Genomic DNA, 17,054 nt, shown 5'->3' with positions numbered 1-17,054 from the left:
CAGTAACGGTCCTTGGGCTAACTATATATTATACTTAATAGAGTTGCTCTATATGTAATTTAAAATTGGATATTTATTTTGTTAACGGCTATCGTATTTTGCTTGCCGTATTTAGCACGATAGTATACTTAAATTGTAAACCGGTTGTCCCGTTGTTGGGGTGATACAACAGCAATATGCTGAACGGGTAATAATCATACAGCTTAATGAGGCATAACTTAAAATGATTATACCCTATGTTTGTATCTATCTAGCACAATACCTGGTACCTGTAGATGGTTATAATACTTCCAATAAAGGGTACATATAGAGGGTACTGCTCTAAGATACCTCAATGGGATTCATTAACTGGTGGCCAAATATTCAAAGGATTATATCCGCTTAACTATTGATTAGTGCATTGTGAGGGGAAACTCAGGACGGGTTATAGCCTACATGTATTTATCGATATCAGCATTTAATAAGTAACCGCATCACAGTACTCTCAAATGATATAGCTCATAACGATTATACAATACGTTTGTATTTATCTAGTGTATCATCCGTTATCCATGGAGTGCTAAAATACTACTAATATATGATACATACAGAAGGTACCACTCCCAGACAGAATAATTGGATACACTAATCAGTGGCTAATATTAAAATGACCACATCCGCTTAAATAACTGACTATTGGAGTGTGAAGGGAAACTCAGGGCGGGCCTCTACCTAGATACATTTGTTACTATTAGCATTTAATTACTGACCGCAGTTCAGCGCTCACAATTGGCGCTTCCCAGCACACAAGTAAAAGCACACTGACCACTTATGCCAGCTGACACAGCTATCTATTAATAGAATTTCTACTAATCTATCGCATTAGACTGTGTGTTATTAACGCATTATTAGAAAATCCTAATAACAGTATGCGTGCTTGTGTCTGAGTCACCCATTTATAGTATCACTACAGTTGGTTGTGCATATCCTAAATAGGATTATATTACTGAAGTATTAGAATAACGTCTGTGTATTAATGGTATAATTCGAATACACTTCAGGATTTCAGTCTGTGGAGTGCACTAAGACCATTTATTATTAATATATTGGCTCTCTTTAAAGACACTCTAGTACTATTTCTGGCGTAAATATATTCCATGTATCTACATGACCACCCAACCATTCATATGAAGTAATCACCGGCTTGCACAGAACCTGTTTATTATGTATATACACTTGTACCATATATAGTTAAGTATATCTTTGTTATTAATAAACGCTATTCTGATAATTGATGTGCAGGACACCGTAGCACTCTAGTGGTTTATCTGTGTATAGGTAATCAAACCTTAGGTGCTGGACGCTACATTAGCCAGCCTAACCTTTGACACATTCAGAACACAGGGCACCAGATCCATTAATGAATGTTGGATTTCTCACTTAGCAGCACATTTCAAGATCCCTATATACACTATAGATCCAAGCCCCTCAAGTGTAGCCTTCTGTAAGTACACTCTCATTTGCTGTTTTGCACTGTGTCATTGTAACGCACATCTCACTCATTTTGATAATCCATGAGCAGGACGTTATTGTACTCCAGAGGCCTATTCGCTTATAGTCAATTGTGTTTAGAGGCTGGACACCTCATTAGCCAGCCTAAACCTCTGACAGACATAGAATATCGGGTGCTAGATCCATTAATGGATGCTGGACTCTTTACCTGGTAGCACCATTTCTAGATCTTTACATAACACACGTCTAGCCCCCTTGAGTGTGGTCCTCTGAGAGTATACTCTCATCTGTCGCTTGACACCTTGTTTTTGTGCACCTCATTTTGATTGAATATATTCTCCCGTCTTTGACTGTACCATTCTGGACGGAACACTCCCCAGGTTACTTGTACATTTGCTTTACCATTGGGGTCCTGACCGAGACCCCGAGATTCTGTGTTTTCTCCATATGCTACTCTAATTTTGATATATCCCTGAGGCCCGGTGGACTTCACGTTACTGTGTTTTTAATTTTTAGGTTATTTTCTTAATTCTGTGTTCACCTGTTTTTATTATAACTTAGAATAAAAGTTGAGTTTTAATCCGTCCTTAACCAGACTTTTGATACGTATCTGCTGTTCTCACATAAATTTTTTAGCAAGAATGGTTTGTTGAGTACTAATAGTACATTCTTGTTCAGTTCCAAACTGAATTTGCCACTCGGTTTTCAAAACATGTTTGTCCTCTTTCCTTGGAGGTGTATTTTTGAAGTTTATGTACTAAAATATTATCAGAAGCTTAGTTTGGTTACTCTGATTCCTTCTGCTGCCTCTCCTGTTCATGCTGTTCTCCGAGTTGTGTCTCCAAGCAGAGCTATTAACTAAAAACGTGTTATAGAGCTGGTGTGTGAGAAAATGAAGAATGTGGGTACTTAGAGGGCAATTTATCAAGCGTACAGGGACGCACATACACGCCCCTGCCTGCCGTAGCTCGCCTCTGGCGGGCTGAATTCCCCTGGTGGAATTCAGCATTGCACACGAGCGCTATTTTGCGCTTGTGTGCAATCCCATCCCTTGCCTGCGCACAGTCAGGAGCTGTCAATTTCCCTGGTCAGACTAGACTGCGGAGATAGAATTATGCCTCTTTAGAGGTGGTGAAAGATTAGGAAAGCATCGGTCTGATGACCGCTGCTTGTTAAATACGGCGTGCAGGTTCTCTGCAGCCATAGTGGTAGAAAGGCTTGCGAAGCCTTTTGATAAATCGACCCCTTAGCATGAGGGATTTGAAAGGGGAAAAAAAAGAGAGAATTGAATGATCAGAAAAAAATGTATGGAAAGGTTGTAGTGGTGCTTTTAATTTCAATTTATTGTTTGAAATCTCTTTGTAAAATAGCAATGAATGTATGGATTGCTTGCTTTTACTAGCAGCGTACTTATGTGGCATAAAGGAATGTTTTGAGAGCTTGCCATAGGTGTTAATCTAATGTAACAAATTCCAATTTAAACAAAATTGTTAGCCGAATATTCGGCCAAACCGAATGGAACAATTAACAAAATTATAAATACCCCAATCAGTCAAAAATCCAAATCCAAAACCGAAAATTTCGGATGAACCGAAAATTTCTCCTATGCACATGTCAACTACAAAGATGAAATGATTAGTTTACCATTAAGAATTGCTATTCTTTGATTGATAGCTAAATAGTGGTCACCCAATTCAAAATGGCTACACAAAAGTATATATTTATACGTTAAAGCGTTAGGTGAATAAAATAAAACCAGGGTAGAAATTAATATGCATTGGATTTAACGGGAAAGGAAAGTCAAAACTAAACAATCAGAATATGCAAATTTAATTTACTTTTAAATTAACTTCTATTATCTTGGCACAAAATCTCAGCAGCAACAATGAACTAATGACAGCCGGTGATTTGTGGCTACCACATTTGTATCTTGTCATTTGCCCAGCAGATCAAAGTAGCGCATTGCTGCTCTGGAGCTGACTTCAACTATGTGTTTAATCCCTTTGCAAGGCTGAAGTACATACTGTAGTTATAAGTGCTACTGAATAAAAAATGATGATAATAATTATAAGCAAGCAACAGTGCAATAATATGCTCCAACAAAGTGTTTTTGAACTCCAGTCCTCAAGGCACACCAACATCCCAAATTGTTATATTTGAACTAGAGCACAGTCAAAATAATCAGCTAATTGGTGACAGTAGGTCTGTAACCATGGTTACTGATCTGCTGATTATTTCACTTGTGTTGTAGTTTGGGTATTTTGAAAACCTGGTACGTTGGTGTGTCCCAAATACACTGTGTTAACTCGTTATTATGGCAGTCTTGCAAATGGGATAGCTGAACACATCTGTGAAACACCATAAAACAGTGGCTTTACAGTTCTAGGAACAACATCAAAAAAACTCCCCTGCCCTTTACCTCATGAGGAGAAGTTTTCCTCCTGTATTTGTATTTGCCTGTATGCCAAAACGTATTTGTTCTGCATAGCTGTCTTGTTTTTCTGTGACACATTGCTCCAGATTTCTTTCTAGTCACTTGCACCGGGAAGAGGGCTGAGGTATGCAATGTTAAAACAAGGGAGCTGAAAAGCTAACCATAAGGGGGAAAAGGCATAATAAAAAAAGGGAAGAAGGGAGGGGCTGTGTGCAGAGCAGACCATGTGGGTAATCACATGACATCCATGCTGAATGTAAAACTCTGCCCTCCCATACTGTCAGCCAATGGGAGGTTAGGAGACTTTTTTTTAAGGATGTTTTTGCTTAGGAGTCCTAATGGAGACTGAATGTTAGGCATTAGAAATCTCTCACAGAAGTAGACTGAGCATGTGTAAAGTTCACTCAGAGAGGGCAGATTTCAGAAAATGACCTTAGATCTTGACAATAATTTCTAACAGTGTTTTGTTGTTTACTATAAGCTTTTTAAAATGTTTTTTAATCTAACCCCCTGCCCTACTCCTTCCTGAAAAAAAACAACTCCTGAAACATTTGCATTGGCATTTTATTTTTTTTATTTTTTTCCCAATAACCAGGTGGGGCACTGCCCCTATGGAGGAGCCTCCACTGATTAAACAAATAAAAAAGGTGTTTATCTGATCTTTTAAAAATTCAGATATGGTATATATATTGACCGTAGGATGAGTGTCAGGTATTGTCCTATTGCGCTGACTAGGAGGAGGCTTTAGCCTCAAAATCCAGCAATAGTAGAGCGCACAAAATCATAAAAAGCTGGAGAAAAATATGAAGAACTCATCTGTGTAGAACAGACAGAGGGAGGACAGATTCCCTAAGAAGTGAGAGCAGCATTGGTCTAGTTAACAGGCAAAAAGAAATGGAGAATGTAAAATGTCAGTGGATCTACCTTCTCCATTATACCTGCTCCATAATAATAGAGAAAATACAGACAAGTAATACATTTTATTTAATATTTGAGACATATAAATAAACAAGGAGAAAAGTATCAGGGTCCGGTGCAGAGAAGACAGAGAAAACTAAATGAGCATAAAAGACTAGATTTTCTTTTATGATTTAGATAGAACATACCATTTCAAATGACTTTCCAATTTATGTCTATTATCAAATTTGCTTGACTATCTTTTTATCCTTTGCTGAAGGAACATAATTGCACTACTGGCAGCTAGCTGAAAACATCTAGTTAGCCAATCACAAGATACAAATGTGTGCAGGCACCAATCAGCAGCTAGCTCCAACTAGTGTAGGATATGTGCATATTATTTTTCAACAAAGGATACCAAGAGAACAAAGCACATTTGAAAATAGAAGTGAATTTAAAAGGGTCTTAAAATGACAAACTCTTTGTGAATGATACAAGTTTAATTTTTACTTTCCTATCCTTTTAAGCAATATTAAAATAACCCCAGCGCTAAGCAGATTTGTAAAATCTTACCTCATTCATACTGCAAGTGACTGTCAAAAAAAATGGGGAAAGACCGAAAATCACAAACAGCACAGTAGAGCGGAGGGTAAATCAGTAAAACTTCACGCCGTCAAACAGAAGCCATCACTGCACCAGAAATAATAAACAGAGCTGGAGCACACTAACCTGAACATGGATGCAGAAAATATTGCGGGAACAATAAAAAAAAAAAAAATTTATGCTTACCTGATAAATATATTTCTTTCCAGATATGGTGAGTCCACGGCTTGAGTAATTACTGTTGGGAATATCACTCCTGGCCAGCAGGAGGAGGCAAAGAGCACCACAGTTAAACTGTTAAGTATCACTCCCTTACCCACAACCCCCAGTCATTCGACCAAAGGGAAATAAAGAAAAATGAGTAACACAAGGTGTAGAGGTGCCTGAGGCTATAGTAAAAATAGCAACTGTCTTAAAATAAAGGGTGGGGCTGTGGACTCACCATATCCGGAAAGAAAGAAATTTATCAGGTAAGCATAAATTTTGTTTTTCTTTCCTAAGATATGGTGAATCCACAGCTTGAGTAATTACTGTTGAGAACCAATACCCAAGCTAGAGGACACGAATAAATAGGGAGGGACAAGACAGGCAATCCTAAACAGAAGGCACCACCCCTTGAAGAACTTTTCTCCCAAAAGAAGCCTCAGCTGAGGCAAAAGTATCAAATTTCTAAAATTTAAAAAAAAGTATGTAGAGAAGACCAAGTTGCAGCCTTGCAAATTTGTTCCACAGAAGCTTCATTTTTGAAAGCCCCAGAAGAGGAAATAGCTATTGTGGAATGAGCCTTCATTCTCTCATCAGGCTGCTGTCCAGAAGTCTCATAAGCCAAACAAATTATACTTCGTACCAAAAAGAAAGCGTAGTAGGAGTAGCTTTCTGACCTTTACGTTTCCCAGAGAAACAGACAAAGAGGGCAGAGGACTGGCGAAAATCCTTAGTCGCCTGTACGTAGAATTTAAGAGCACGTACAACATCCAAATTGTGTATCAAACGTTCTTTAGAAGAAGAAGGATTAGGACACAGAGAGGGAACAACAATTTCCTGATTGATATTTCTATTAGAAACAACCTTAGGAAGGAAACCTAACTTAGTACGAAGAACCGCCTTATCTGCATGAAAAATAAGATAAGGGGAATCACACTGCAGAGCTGAGAGTTCTGAGTCTCTTGAACAGAAGAGATAGCAACAAGAAACAAAACCTTCCAAGATAAAAAATTAATGTCTATGGAATGCAACAGCTCAAACAGAGCCAGCTGTAAAACTTTAAGAACAAGGTTACGGCTCCAAGGAGGAGCAACAGACTTAAAGACAGGCCTGATTTTGACCAAGGCCTGACAGAAAGATTGCACATCTGGTACATCCGCCAAATGATTATGTAGTAAAACTGATAAAGCAGAAATCTGACCCTTCAGGGTACTGACTGACAATCCCTTCTCCTGGCCTTCCTGAAGAAAAGATAACATTCTAGGAATTCTAATTCTACTCCAAGAGTAGCCTTTGGATTCACACCAATAAAGATATTTATGCCATATCTTATGGTAAACCTTTCTAGTAACAGGCTTGTGAGCCTGTTATCATGGTCTCAATGACCGACTCTGAAAAAAACATGTTTAGACAGAATTAAGCGTTCAATCTCCAAGCAGTCAGTTTCAGAGAAACGAGATTTGGATGAAGGAAGGGACCCTGAAATTAGGAGGTCCTTCCTCAGAGGAAGTCTCCAAGGTGGGAGAGATGACATCTCCACTAGGTCTGTAAAGCAGATCCTGCGAGGCCATACAGGGGCTATTAGAATCACCAACACTATCTCCTGTTTGATATGAGCAATGACTCGTGGAAGGAGAGCAAACGGAGGAAACAGGTATGCCAACCTGAAAACCCAAGGAACCGCCAGAGCATCTATCAGAACGGCCTGCGGATCTCTTGACCTTGAACCGTACCTTGGAAGTTTGGCATTCTGAAGGGACACCATCAGACCTAACTCTGGTACCCCCCATTTGTGGACTATGCTGGAAAACACTTTCAGAGGGAGTTCCCACTCCCCAGGATGAAAAGTCTGTCTGCTCAAAAAATCTGCTTCCCAGTTGTCTACTCCTGGAATGTAGATGGCAGATAAACAGCAATTGTGAGCTCATCTAGTCTAAAGTGCTCATCTCCTCAAACACTTAGAACATATATTAATATGTCTAAAGTGTCTGTAAGAATTAATGTACCCTTGAAAGGTGTACCTAATAAATAGCCTGTGGGCTATGTGAGATCATGTTGTGGCTCACTTAGCTTGAGATAAACTTACTCTACTTTGCTTACCCACAGCTGCAGAAAATCCTGCTTCCAGTAAAGAGCCCATCCAGTGCTGTGTACATCACAGTAGAGGATCTGTGTAAGGAGTATATTGACGACTAAACAGGAGGAGGCTAAGGGACCGGTCCCCACGACATCTGTGGCAGGCTTGTGACTAACTCCTTCACTGGGAGGGATTCTGTTACTGCCCCATAATCCAATATCCCCTCTGTATTTTAGTAGCAGCTCTCTGAGGGTAAAAAGGGCCCAAAAAAACAAAATCGGTCTGAGGACCCCTCCCACTGAAGAATCTGGAGCATCTCAATTCTTCACCTTCTTCTTGGGAGGCAAAGTAAGTTTGACATACCAGAGAGGTGGGAATGATTAAGCACTCAGTTTTTAGACATCTTTGCCTCCTACTAGTGGCAAGGAGTTGAATCCCAGGAGTAATAGATCATAAACTCTCACCAACTTATGAAAGAAAGGGACACGTAAGTCAAAATGAAATGATTCAGATTGAGAATTCGGTTTTAAGAGACTTACCAATTTACTTTCATTATTAAATTGTGCAGTCTGATTCATACATATGAGTCTGTGATCAGCTGATGGTTGTCAAGTGAAACGGGGTGCGGCAAATTTAAACAAAGTTGGAAATTTGTCAGAAATAACAAAACTACTACTCATTTACAATTCAGGGTAAGTGCTACTGCATTAGCTTTATATTGTGCAATCCTACTGTATTTGATGGTCATTTAAGGGAACTGGTTGATGAACACTTATCCAGACCATACTGCAAAAACTGTAGAATTTGAGGATTTCTAAAAGAGTTGCAACAATAATTCTTAGGTTCACATCAGAAACAGAAAACTTTCCAGATTTTGTAATAAATATGTCTTCAAGCAAAGTGTCTAACACTTTATTTGAAAAACTGATGACTGAGGGAAGTCCTCTTCTCAACTATCCACACCCAGAATGTGAATAGCTAAACTCATGCAATGATGGCATTCTGTCCAAGTCAAAATGTGGGCTACCTCTTCCATTGCTATGGTGCTTCGCGTACAGCCTTGGTGACTGATGTAAGCCACTGCTGTGATACTATCTTTAATACCTCAAAAAAAAAAAAAGACTGTTGTCATAACAGGGGCCAACTCTGGAGAGCTCTGAAGACTGCAGTGAGTTTCAAAATGTGTATCAGTAACCTTACCTCCCAAGTAGACCAAACTCCATGCACTTTCTGGGAACCCCACACTACGCCCTAACCCAGTAGGTTGGCATCTGTGATAATTACTACCTAATCAGACCAAGAAATTAGACTCCCTATATCAATAATTGATGAATCTGCCACTACGTTAGAGAATGTTGTCTCTTGAAGAAGTCTAAAGAGATTTTATGAGACAAATTGTTATAATCTCCATTCCATTGTTGCAACTTTTGAATCTGCAAAGAACGTAAGTGGAATATAGAAAAAGGTACGGTTTCTGAAGCTGCTATGATTGAAGCAGTGTAAAAAGAAGAATTTGAGGGAGAAGAGCACAGGGTTTCTGCAATTTGAGCATGTGTGAAAAATAGTCTCATTGTTCAGTCTATGATGAAGCCCAGAAATGCAACTCTGTTTAATTGTAGTAGATAGCTTTTCGGTGGGTTGATTTTCTGACTTTGGGCACCATCTGAAAAGAATTAGCCTGTACCAGAATGTTGTCTAGGTAAGGAGCTACTGCCATGTCATGAGCTCAGAGAACCATTGGGAAGATTCTTGGTGCTGATGCCAGCCCAAATGAGTGCAGCAAACACATTGGTAATGCCTGTTTAGAAAGGCAAATCTGAGAAATTGTGTATGATCCCAGTGAATAGTAAAAAAAAAAGGAGGATCCACAGTAGTCTTCACTCTCAAATCATTATATAAAAATTCATTTTATTTAGCATAGTTAAAACATATAATACAGGATATTGGAAAAAGGAAAAAACTTTGTCCAGCCACAAAATCACATCTGATTTTTTGGCTGGACAAAGTTTTTTTTTCTTTTTCCAATATCCTGTATTATATGTTTTAACTATGCTAAATAAAATGGATTTTTATATAATGATTTGAGAGTGAAGACTATTGTGGATCCTCCTTTTTTTCTTATTTATATTTGCGGACTACAGGGGTCCGTTATTTTCATATATAGGGTGTATAGGGTGTTTTGCCTCCTCCTCTAGGACTGGACTTTAATCCCACATATGATAGCTTGTGGACTCTCTCCATCTTATGAAAGGGAGAGAGAGAGAGAGAGAGAGAGAGAGAGAGAGAGAGAGAGAGAGAGAGAGAGAGAGAGAGAGAAAGAGAGTGAGCTTACCAAGTACACATACAAGGCCAACAGAAGAAGGCTGCAAGATGAATCCCAGCTACAAACTCTCAGAAGGAGATTTACTCTCTCAGTTGTACTCCTGTACACCCCTCTATCCAATTCCTGGCTCTCAGAGCTGGGTAATGGGTTTCACAATGGGGCGATAATTGGTCTCACATTGGTCTCAGAATCAAGATAAAGATCAGCATTCCAAGTTTCCCCATCACTCATTGCTGGAAGCAAAAAAATGTCTAAGTAATCATGAGACAGTGGTAAGGATTCAAGCTCTGTTATTTGGGCTGTTTTGCCTTCTCCGGTAGGACTGGGCATTAATCCCACATGTGATGGTGAGTGGACTCTGCCCATTTTATGAAAGAAATTCTATATCAAGAGTGCATGAGGAACTTAACAAATACCAAATTCCAGGGTTGCTCCACTATTTCTCTGCTTTCTCTGCTTAAAGGAATAGTCTAGTCAAAATTAAACTTTCCAACTTTTTTCTTTCATGATTCAGATAGAGCATGCAATTTTAAGCAACTTTCTAATTTACGCCTATTATCATTTTCTCTCTCGTTCTCTTGGTATCTTTATTTGAAAAAGCAAGAATGTAAGCATAAGAGCCGGCGCATTTTTGGTTCAGTACCTGGATAGCACTTTCTGATTGGTGTCTAAATGTAGTCACCAATCAGCAAGCGCTACCTAGGTGCTAAACCAAAAATGGGCCGGCTTTTAAGCTTACATTTAACCCTTTGAGTGCTAAGCACTTTCCCACCTGGGTGCTAAGATTTCTTAAGTTTTTTTTTTATTTTTTTAACAAAATGTTTAACTTTTTTTTTCTTTTCAGATCCCCAAGACTTACACTGTTGGAAAGGTTAGGCGATTACCTTTCCAATGGTGGGTCTTGGGGGTCTGTAGCTGCTTAGATGCCTGAGATACAGGCTTCTAATCAGCATGCCCCATGCTCCTATACTTAACTTAAGTATAAATAAAGTTGCGCGGTGACGTCACCACGCAAAATGTGAAGCCCTGACGATGCCTATCATTATACAGGCCCGATTGCCAGGTAGGAGCGGGTGGGAGCCCCCAGATCTCCCTCAAGGTGGGAGAGTACTAGTGACGGCTCTGAGCCGTCATTAGCACCAGAGTGGGAAACTCTGTGACGGCTCAGAGCCGCCATTAGCACTTAAAGTGAAGGTCAATTTTAACTCTCAGCCAAGCACCCATGTAAACTTTAACATATAAATATAAAAGTCGCTAACTTATTTTTTCAATAAAGTATATGAAATTATAATAAAATATATATATATTATATTGTGTTTTCTCATCATTACTCCTCCCCCGCTCCACTTCCTTATTTTCATGTAATGACGTATCGATTGTAAAAACAACATGATCGCGTCACTTACATGCTCGTGCACGACACAGGCTTCAATATGCGCATGCGTATTATATCCGCATTCGCGCATGCGTATAAATGTTCTTTCCCTAGCATTGTTCATTCCGGCTAATTGTACGTGCTTTCTTCAATTGCGCTCCGTAGTGACTGATTCAATCAGAAAGACAAACTAATACGCATACGCAAATCGTGAACGAGCAGGACGACGATGACGATGGCAGCAGTTACACGCATGCGCACTATTGAATGAGGACAAGGGTAAAAAGGGGCAGGACGCCACGGGGGAAGTAAAGGGATTGGATATTAGATTGAGAAAATATGTCAATCAAATGAGGGAAAATGTCGGCTCGGATAATTGCGGCAATACGGAGGGTAAATGTAAATAAAAAATTCAATCGAAATGCATAATTATATAGATTTTGATGAATGAACATAATAATATTTTCAAATGTTACATTTAATACTGTAGACTAGAGTGCCGGAGTTAACCTTCACTTTAAGGGGTTAAATAAAAATACAAAGAGAACAGAGAAAAAATGATAATAGGAGTAAATTAGAAAGTTGTTTAACATTGCATGCGCTATCTGAATCATGAAAGTCTCATTTTGACTAGATTATCCCTTTTAAAGCACCCATTTTTGTCTGTACAGTCAGCAGATATACATAATTTAAAATAACATTTGATATCATCTATAAATATTCTCCTTTTATTATTATTATTATTATTATTACACATTTGATGGCTTAAAGAAATTATAGAAACTTCAATGATTTTTTTTCAATCTGTTCAAATTGTTCGACCAGAAACGGAACATATTGCTGATGCTCTGCTGCCATCTAATGGGTCTTAATTCTACATTTAAACACGCATTGCTTGCTTTTTACCTTGCACATTTCAGATAAAAAAAAAGTTATTGATTTTAACAGAAAAAACATAATGTAACCAGTGTTTCTGTCTTTTTTTTACATATACTCAAAGAATATATTTTTTTATTTGAAACTAACATGAAGTCTGCAGCTACTTCCAGGGGACAAGTTGCTCACAGATTGATAATGACATAACCATACAAGCATTACAATACAAAGTAATATTTTTCTCCACAGAAGAACAAAATACAAACAGAATGGAAGCAGCACCCACCTCAATTGGATACGAATCATCAAGCCCTCCTATTCATATGCTAGCAAGTTAGTCCAGCTATTAAATTCATATAAAAGGACATTTATCAGAGTCCAGATATTTCAAGCCACTAACTCTCCCTTAGTCATCTAAGATGCTATTTCAAGCCAATACCTTCTCCCTTACTCATCTTCATTTGGAACCCGGATCAATGCCCTTTTATATACATTTTGTAATATAAATGCAGGTTCTTTTAATATGAATGATGAGGCTGGACTGACCCACTTGCATACACATTGGGGGGCAGGGGGAGGGCGTGGTGGGTGTTTATATTTCGTTGCTCTGCTTTAGCAGAGAAACATCACATTTAAAAAAAACTTTTATAGAAAAATAAAGAAATGAATAGCTATAAATAGGTTATTTGTTTTAAATGCAGCAAAGAAAGGCACTCACTTTAAGGTCCATTTAATACAAATATGCTATACATGACTCCAAGATTAAAAGATGACAATAACTGAAAAACAACGGTCCATTCTTTATAAAACCAAAAGAGTACAATCAAACTTCCAACGCAGAGCCATTTCACACCCCTGTGCTTGGTGTTTTAATTATTTCAGCAGACAAAGCATTTAAAAAAAATAACTGTAGTTTGTATTACCCATATTCCTGGGCAATACCTACCAGTGAGAAACCCCCTCCAAGGGGCATTGACAGAACTTACCACTTACGGTAACCGTCCAATACTCCCTTCCCTAGAGATGTCCAGGCTTATTGTGGAGAGGAGAACAAGGGGGGGGAGCCTGGTAAGTATTGGCTTACTAATTTCTAGTGATCTTGGCCCTCTTTGGTAATATTTACCAGCAAGACGATTAAAAAGGAGTAAAAGACACACACACAAAAAATATGGGTGGAAAAAAAACCCTGAAAAAGACAATGAAGATAAAAAGTATACTGCAAGAAAGACAATTATGACAAAACAGAAGATAGAATCTTCCGGCCAAACTTGGCAGAAGAGGAATGATAGACCTGGAAAATCTCAACATTACAAGCATCCACCTCAAATACCCAGGATGTTGCTTATTGCTCTTGTAGAGTGTGCCCTGAGTAGGGATGGGCGAATGTGTTTATATTCGAATTTGAATGTTATAACGAATGTTATTGTAGAAATTCGATTTACATAATAGAATGTTGAAAAGAATGAATATTCTTAAAAATTCTATTATCAAATGTTATTTACAGTTTTCGAATGTCACATTCGAATTAGAATATTACATTTATAAAACACAATTGTAGACTAGAAATACTATTTTGAATTTGAATGTCACATTCAAATTTGAATGTCATATTCGAATGTCACATTCGAATATTACATTTATAAAACACAGTATTAGACTAGAAATACTATTTTGAATTTAAATGTGCAATTCAAATTCGAATGTAGCATTCAAATTTGAATATTACATTTATTAAACACAGTTGTAAACTAGAAATACTATTTTGAATTCAAATGAATTTATTTCATGGTGGTGAGAGTCCATTAGCTATTACTCCTAGTATTCAAATCCTGACCACTAGGAGGAGGCAGGTACCCAACATTCCACAAGATTTTACTCCCTCTCATCTCTATGGCATCCCAGTTTACCGTATAGCTGAGAAAAGGAAAACAAATAGAGAAGTAAGAAAAGACAAAGCAGGGTAAGTGGGGTATATACTAAAACTGCTGCTATTTGGAAAAATATAAGAGGGCAGTTCTCGTAGACTCTCACCACCATGAAAGAAATTAATTTATAAGGTAAGCATACATTTTGTTTTCTGTCATAAGGAGGTGAGAGTCTACAAAACATTACTCCTGGGACCTTATACCCAAGTTGTGGAATCCACAAGTAAATAGGGGAAAAAAGGCAGGCACATATTTACCAGCCACTAAGATGGAAGGACTTCCCTGTCAAAAGCTATTGCAAAAGAAAAGTGAGCAAAGAAGACCAAGTTGCTGCTGTGCAATCTAGACAACAGAAGCCTAATTTTAAAAGGCCCGCAAAGTAGAAACTAATATAGAAGAATAGGCTGTAAAATTTCTGGAAGTCCAACTCATTCATGAACAAATTAAACAAACTATAAACTAAAGATTTTATAAATCCTATGTTGGATGAGAATACATTTTAAATGCTCTTTAAACTGAATTAGGACAAAGAAAGGGAACTACAATGTCCTTGCTTAAAATTTTAAAAAATACCTTAGCCTTATAGAAAATAAGACAAGGAATCTCAGATGAAAAGGAAAATAAACCAGACACTTACAGACACAACCAGAAAATATTGCAAAAGAAACAAGCAGAAAGGGCGCAATCACATACTTTCGACATGCGCACAAACCAAAGTCACCAATTTTTTTGTCTAATCGAGCGATCACATACCCGGCACAGCAGACAAGTTACGCATGTATATTTTACACGTTGCCCGCATTTTTTACTCCCATAAACTAACATAGAACTGGCGTAACCAGTCGGTATCACTTATGCAGCGCAAGGACTTACGTGCGCTGAATGGAGATATTTTTCTCCATTTTCAGCTCGCCACACATAGGCAGGAACAGCAACCCTTGCGCATAGTAAAAAAGCACCATAATTCCCTGGAAGCCTTAACAAACACCTAATGCATGCACAATATCAACCCCTAAACCGCCACCCCCCACAATGCTAACTACCTAATAAATGTATTAACCTCTAATCCGCCATCCCCCCACAACGCAAACTACCTAATAAACCAATTAACCCATAATCTGCCATCCCCCCACAACGCAAACTACCTAATAAACCATAACGCAAGCACCTAATTAACCTATTAACACCTAAACTGCCAAACCCCCACAACACAAACTACCTAAATAAACTATTAACCCCTAATCCAACATCCCCCCACAACGCAAAGTAGTAAACTAATAACTAAGCCCCCTAACCTAACACCCCTTAACTTAACCCCAAATAAAATACATTTAAATAATATTAAAAATATACAAACTACTTTAAAAATAAAAAAATAAAAAACCTAAATTACAAAAAAAACAAAAACATGACAGAAAATAAAAAAAACCTGATTACTAAAAATAATATAGTGGACAAAACTGGGGTAATGGGATAGCGCTAAAAAGCAAATAGAGATCTTAGAAATTGAGATTATTATCATCCATATGATGTATTATATATATCTCATAGGAAATAATTAAGTATTTAGAAATGACTAAGTATGTATATCAAAATAGAATTTGTTTACAAAACAATTAAACAAAAAGAGATGTCAGCATCCAAGTAGAAACAATGTTAAAATAGGATAGTAAAATAGTAATATTATATAGTGTTATACATAGTGAGTAACTATCGGCTAGATTACGAGTTTTGCGTTATGAGCGGCTCGGTGCTAACTTGCAAGTTATTTCCACCGCTCACCTCCCTATAGCGCTGCTATTACAGGTTTGCAAAAACCCAGCGTTAGCAGGCAATATGTCAGCGTTGAGCAAAATTGAGCTCCATACCGCACTCAAATACCAGCGCTGCTTTGAGCTGGTTTTACTTGCTTGTGCACGATTTCCCCATAGACATCAATGGGGAGAGCCGGCTAAAAAAAAGCCTAACACCTGCAATAAAGGAGCGTAAAGCTCCGTAACATAGCCCCATTGATTCCTATGGGGAAAGAAAACTTATGTTTACACCTAACACCATAACATAAACCTTCAGTCTAAACACCCCTAATCTGCCGCCCCCGACATCGCCGACACCTACATTAAAGTTATTAACCCCTAATCTGCTGCCCCAGACACAGCCGACACCTACATTACAGTTATTAACCCCTAATCTGCCACCCTCAATGTCGCCGCCATCTACATTACAGTTATAAACCCCTAATCTGCCACCCCCGACATCGCCGACAACTACATTACACTTATTAACCCCTAATCTGCCGCCCCCAACATTGCCACCACTATACTAAAATTATTAATCCCTAAACCTAACCCTAAATCTAACCCTAACACCCACTAACTTTAATATAATTAAAATAAATCTAAATAAAAATTAATATCATTACCTAACTAATTCCTATTTAAAACTAAATACTTACCTACAAAATAAACCCTAAGCTATCTACAATATAACTAATAGTTACATTGTATCTATCTTAGGTTTTATTTTTATTTCACAGGCAAGTTTATTTAGTTAAAATAAATACAAATTTACCTGTAAAATAAAATCTAACCTGTTTTACACTAACACCTAACCTTACACTACAATTAAATAAATTACATTAATTAAATACAATTAACTAAATTACAACAACAAAATAAAAAAGAAATTATCAAATAGTTACACTAATTACACCTAATCTAATAGCCTTATCAAAATAAAAAAGCCCCAACAAAATAAAAAACCCCACTAGCCTAAACTAAACTGCCAATAGCCCATAAAAGGGCCTTTTGCGGGGCATTGCCCCAAAGAAATCAGCTCTTTTACCTGTAAAA

The sequence above is a fragment of the Bombina bombina genome, unplaced genomic scaffold (genome assembly GCF_027579735.1).
Source record: "Bombina bombina isolate aBomBom1 unplaced genomic scaffold, aBomBom1.pri scaffold_576, whole genome shotgun sequence".
NCBI lineage: Eukaryota > Metazoa > Chordata > Amphibia > Anura > Bombinatoridae > Bombina > Bombina bombina.
The sequence above is the reverse complement of the archived record's forward strand: the minus strand, read 5'-3'. Positions refer to the sequence as shown.